Source organism: Bidens hawaiensis, unplaced genomic scaffold (genome assembly GCF_021521415.1).
Source record: "Bidens hawaiensis isolate Kalapana, Puna unplaced genomic scaffold, B.hawaiensis_p1.1 tig00029934_1, whole genome shotgun sequence".
NCBI lineage: Eukaryota > Viridiplantae > Streptophyta > Magnoliopsida > Asterales > Asteraceae > Bidens > Bidens hawaiensis.
The window spans coordinates 31,458-37,908 of record NW_027505167.1 but is presented as its reverse complement, the minus strand read 5'-3'; positions in this window follow the sequence as shown (position 1 = coordinate 37,908).

Below are 6,451 nucleotides of genomic sequence, written 5' to 3'. Positions count from 1 at the left end.
AGGGGAGGGTGAGATGTAGGCAAGTCTTTCCTCTATCCGAGAGAATAGAGAGGCTGCTTCCAGAGAGACCCCCGACTCATAAAGCTACATACAGGTAATCATAGTAAACATACATCCTACAAGCAAAAGACACTTAGCAATACATAACAAACTACCAAAAAAGCAAGGAATCTGTAACCTACTAAGAAAATGACATAAGAAACAAAAAGCAGCATCAAAACAAAAAAATATATAATATATATATATATACATAAACAACAAGGATCAAGACTAGCCAACTAGACCCTAAATAGAAAGCTAAGCTAACTAGGTGCCTTCCCCTAGAAATCGCTAACCTTAATCCTACGTCTAATAATAATAATAATAATAATAATAATAATAATAATAACAACCGAGCCCACCATCACTAAGGACTCTAATTACCTTTTAGTCTTTGACCTAAACTTAGTCAAAGTGAAAGATGCACTCTTTGGCTCACCCAACATTTTTTATACCTACGCATGACAAAACAGGTGGGTTGTGTGTCAAATCATGTAACAGTTTAAAACGGTTTCAGGTCAAACTAGACTCATGCGAAAACGAACAATTTTCTAAATATCACTTTAGTTCGCTTCAAAATGATTTTTTTTTACCAAAACGAGCTCGTTTTGAAAGGGGTCATTTAAAAACAAAATAAAACTTGGAGGACATTGTATGTATAGTTTTATACCCTCCCTTTAATGTCTATGATGAGAAGCAAACATTTCTTCATGATATGATATAAATATTTATCATTTAACATAAGTTTTTGTACAGGGATTGACCACTTGATTGTCACAACTCTACAAAATTTTGACACATGTTTTATATACTACAAATTCATTAAGATTTAAAATGTATATCAACTTCTGCACATTTGCAACAAAATAAATACCAAAAGTCAACTCGCCATCATCTTGACCTTCTCAAATCCTGCTTCAAATCTATCAATTCTCATTAACAATAGTCAACGGTGGTCAAAATCGTTAACGTTGAACTACTAAACAGGGTAGACATAACAATTAACATCACTTTTTAGACCGTCTACCACTCCATTGACCTGAATCATCAAAATCTCTTGACCTCAAACTGGTCAAAATTCGGTCCCGAAGCCCTTTGACCAACTTATATTTATTCAAATCATCCCCGTGACTCCTTCTTGGAGTTTCTTTAATTCCCCACTCATTTCCATCTGAAATACTCCTATGAATTGAACAACTTTTTCTTGATGCCTTCCCGTTGACCGAACCATTGACCAGATTGTTAACTGAACCGTTGATCAAGTTGTTGACCGAACCATTGACCAGATTGTTAACTGAATCATTGACGTCCTCGACTTCGCTATCTTCATGTTCTTCGTTCAAACGGGTCCCACCTTGGCGCAAAAACATCATCAAATCTACATCTTTTCGTCCTTTAACCTTACCTTTGACATTATTACCAAGAACCGTTTCAAGTTGACTTTTTAACTGGTCAACAAGCGCGGTTTTCTCCTCAAATTGATGCTTAGCTTCTGCTAACTTCATCTGAACTCTTTCCTCTCTCAACTTATCAGCCAATTGCATCATTTCCCTCTCTTTTTCAACTTCTTCATGAACTTTAGCCGATTCCCGTTTAATATCAACCGCCAGCTCATCACAAACCTTCTCCATAACCTCCCGGGTCTGCTTTTCACTCTCGAGTTCTTTCAACAACTTACCGTAATCCGCTTTCGTTTCGGCTAATTCTAACCCGAGTTTTTTATTCAAACTCTCGGCCCGTTTTCTCATCTTTTTCTCAACCGCTAATTCGTTCGCGACTGACTCGATCGCGGTATTAATCGCGTGCTGTGTTTTACTTTTCCATAATTGTTTCTCCTCTGCAAAGTGTTTTAGTAAATCATTGAGTTCAGCCTGGTCAACGCGATGATGTTTGACTATGTGATTGACTTGAAGGCGGGCTCGTTCTAGCTCGGTGTGTAGGGCGGATACAAGTGACATGCTCGATGAAGGGAGGTTGTCATGGGCCCACATTCGGTGGATAATTTTTAGGAGGTCTTTTGATGTTGTTAACGCGTTACTAACTTCCTTTAAACGCGAGTTGATATTGTTTATTGAACCGTTGGGGGTTGATGATCGAGGTCGGTTTTCAATCTGTGGTGTCAAGATGGTTAATACATTTATGGTTAGGTCTGTAAAGTACTAAAGTGTAAACAAACCGAACATTCGTGAACCGTTTGGCAGGAAATTCGTTTATGTTTGCTTATATAATAAACGAACGAACATGAACAAAAATATGTGTTCAGTTAAACGAACGAACATGAGCATATGTCTCGCTTATTCATTTATGTTCGCGAACCGTACATTCATCTACGTTCGCTAGTTTCTGTTTCTTTAAATTCGTTTACTTACGTTTGTTACTATACTCATTTAATTTTTTTTCAGTCCATTACTACTTAACGTAGTTTTGATAATTTTTAAACCAAACACATCCTTTTTCACATTACTTTTAACTAGCTTTAGCTCAATTATTTTCGTCATCTATGCAACTATGTTTAGTTATGTTCGTTCATGAAACATCCATTTATATTATTAACGAACGAATATAAACGAACACAAACATGTTAATTTCTTACCGAACGAACACGAACAAGAAACCCCGTTTGCGTTAAATTGTTTGTTTCTTTAAAGACAAACGCACGAACATGAACATGTTTCGTTTGTATTTGTTCATTCGTTTACCAGCCTATTTGTAGTTAATGGGAATGGTGAATAATATAGGAAATGAGGATGCTTGTTTACCTCCATTAAATTGGTATTGTTAAGAGAATCAACGACTTCACCATTGTTAGGCTCGGTTCTGGTTCCGTGTGAGATTGGACTCTTGTGGTGGGTCCCAGTTCCTGATCGATCCGTCCTCTGATAAAAACATATGAACATGAATAATTAACGGTCGAAAACAAAAATTTACAAAAATAACTGCATTTTTCAAATGTGAATTACCCAATATTCACATGACAGAAGATGATAATATATATAAGAAAATTGAATTTTAATAATCCAATCTATGACTCATTTGCTATAATAATCCATACCGTCAGTCTTGGTTTTAAAGTAAGCCTTAGACGCAATGCACAACGTGCTTTTAAAAAAGCGTGCCTCAGAAGTTTAAGACATGAGGCAAGAGGCGAGTTTTTGTGCATCAAAATGTTGTATTTTAGGTTAGGTTATACATGTACAAAATTCAAATACTTTTAGCTAAATTTTGGGTAGAATATGCTAAAAATTTGAGATATATAAAATTTTTTTACATAAGCGCTCGCATACAATGACACTTGGGGCCTTGGTTTACACCATGGCGCCTTAGTGCACTTCTCGCTTTTCAGCCAAACCATCAATATTACCAATGACACTCCTACCTTTCACTTTTTTTTGTCAAGGATGGTCCATTAAGAGAGAAGCATGTTGGTTTTTTATAATACATACACCGAGTTACCATTATGTTTAAACAAGATTGCCCTTGACAACGAAATTTAAAATTATAATTGTCAATATTATTGGGATTTTAGTGAGTATGGTTTTCGGAATTAGCATTGTTTGTAATAATTTGGATAATTGAATTGAAAATGACAACAAAATCGAAAATAACAGTTTCAGAGTAGATATTGAAGAATTCAAAATTTCACATTTGGTAATTAGTAGAACTTATTAATGTTATGATTGAAAATGAAGATAAAACATTAAAACTCAACTGAGAAACAGAAACAGAAAAATGGTGCTGTCTATCTCTTCTCCTCCTCCTCGTCTCCAAATTCCTTGGAGACGGCATCTCATTCATCTCCCAAAGTGTCGCGCCCAGTTTCCTCGCAGAAACCTTCCCTCCGGCGCTGTCGTGGGTAGGCGACTCCACACCACCGTGCTTGGATGGCGTCATCCTCCACGACGGGGCCGGAGTGGTAGATCTGGACCCGCCTACAACGCGGGTCTTCCCCACCATAATTGGGCGCTTAAATCGGTAATTGTACACTTTGGAAGATGAAGATGGTGACGAAGAACAGCCACGTTTACGAATCTTGCCGTCCATTACATTACACAAATTGATAATAATAATAATAATAATAATAATAATAATAATAATAATAATAATAATAATAATAATAATAATTGGGTGTGGAGATTATGGAATCATTGGATCGGGATTTGTTCTTGGAATTGGGAAAAAAAGTGTGTAATGAGTGACGAAGAGCACGCAGAGATTGGAAGAATTATTAGTTTAGTGGCATATGAATGGATGAGTGTCATATTGTTAGCCATTTTTAAACCATAGTGATTATGTTTTAGGTTTAGCACATCAATGGCCAATAACTAATCCTAAACCGGGTCCAAACCACGGCTAGAATCATATACCGGTATAGATTGACGATTACGTTTGAAATTGAACCGGTTTTCCTAGCGAATCAGATTGGTTTTTACAGCAGTTTTGAATTAAAAATGTGTTTTTATAGTTTTATGCACATTTTTATACGTTTATTTCACATCTTTATATGAAAGTTGGTGCATCTATTATATTTCTCTCGATATGTCTTACATAACTTCATCTCTTTGTTGCAAACTAACAATTGTCTTGACGATGATCGGCACAATCTTTGGTTCGGTAATCTTGTCGAATTCAGGTTTTATTTTATTGTATATCTTCACATTAACACCCAAACAAACCAAAACATGAACTAGTTGGCTTCTTCTTTCAGATTAGCAAACCATATCATCGGTCTACCATCGAAAACCCCACTAGAGTGTTTCTAATCTTCTCCCTTGGTTTGAAGCTGACTTGTTGAGCTAGCTTTGTTTGTAAATGAGTCGAGTCTGAGCTTATGTTTTCAGTTGTGTTTGTAAACAAGTCAAATTCGAGCTTAGGGTTTTAGGTTGATGAAGAGGCATGGATTCAACTTGTGTCGGCTTGAATGAATGTTCACCGGTCCAAGATGAACGAACCCATACCTCGATCTTTTTCCTCGTGTTTGCTCTAGATCTTTCATGGAAGAGTGAGGGAGCGGAGATGACTGCCAAGAGTTTCCTCTTATTCATATGCACAAAAAATATGTTCACTACTAGAAAAAAGGCCTCCCTTGACATGCGCACAATGACATGCGTCGATTTATGACGTGCAATTGTGCAAGTCATTATAATGAAGGCATAATTTTTGAAAATTTGAAGATTTATGACTCTCATTTTTGTGTGTCACCGAACAAGTGTCGTATATAGAAAAAAGGTATGCGTGTCACGTATGCGAGTCATTGTTCACTAAAAAAAATTAAAAAAAATACAATATATCCCTCAAAATATGCAGGTCATATATTTGACCTAATTAGAATAACCCATGCTTCTATCTAACATACGACCTGCTACTCTCAAAACCCAAAACCACCACCGGCCATCACCACCACGACATTCTGACACCACTACAGGCCACAAACGCCATCACCGCCACGACATTCCGACACCACCACCGAAATTTTGAAGGATTGAAGCAAAATTTTGAGTCTATTGAAGGATTTTTCTAAGGATTTCAATTTTTTTGAGGTATATGCCTTCAATTTTACCTTACTCTACTTTTAATTGGCTAGGGTTTAATGGAGTGTTATATAATTCGAACGTAATTTTAGTTATTTCTTGCAAAAACCTGAAACATAATTGAAGTGTTATATAATAATAGTTTGAAACATAATCTGAACTGAGTTACGAAACTATTTTAAGTTTTTTTATCGAATCGATACAAAAATTCAAGACGAGCGCTTCAAATAAAGCTTATTTACTTATCGAGCCCGAGCTAAATGGGAAGCTTGTTGAGGCTTTACGAGCCATGTGTATTAATTACTGAGCTCTAGTCAAGCTTTGGCTCGTTTATGGTACTACGCAATGAGTCGAGCTTAGGCTCGTTTATGTTTTTCTTAAAATATATAAAATTATTTAAAAACATATATGAATTAATTACTAAATAATAAATGACCCGAGCCCGAGCTTGAAATAACAACCCACTAGCCGAGATTTAGAAAAATAGCTTGAGCATAGTCAAGTTCGAGCTCTGGTAACTCAAAACGAAGCTAATGACTTTGTGCTTGCTTCTTAGGCTATTCTTCATTGCTATTCTGGATTTTGTTACCGTTTTAAACCAACCAATACAGCTTAAAAAGCTTTACTATTCTTCTATTGTTACCATTATGTTTAAACAAGATTGCCCTTGACAACGAAATTTAAAATTATAATTGTCAATATTATTGGGATTTTAGTGAGTATGGTTTTCGGAATTAGCATTGTTTGTAATAATTTGGATAATTGAATTGAAAATGACAACAAAATCGAAAATTACAGTTTCAGAGTAGACATTGAAGAATTCAAAATTTCACATTTGGTAATTAGTAGAACTTATTAATGTTATGATTGAAAATGAAGATAAA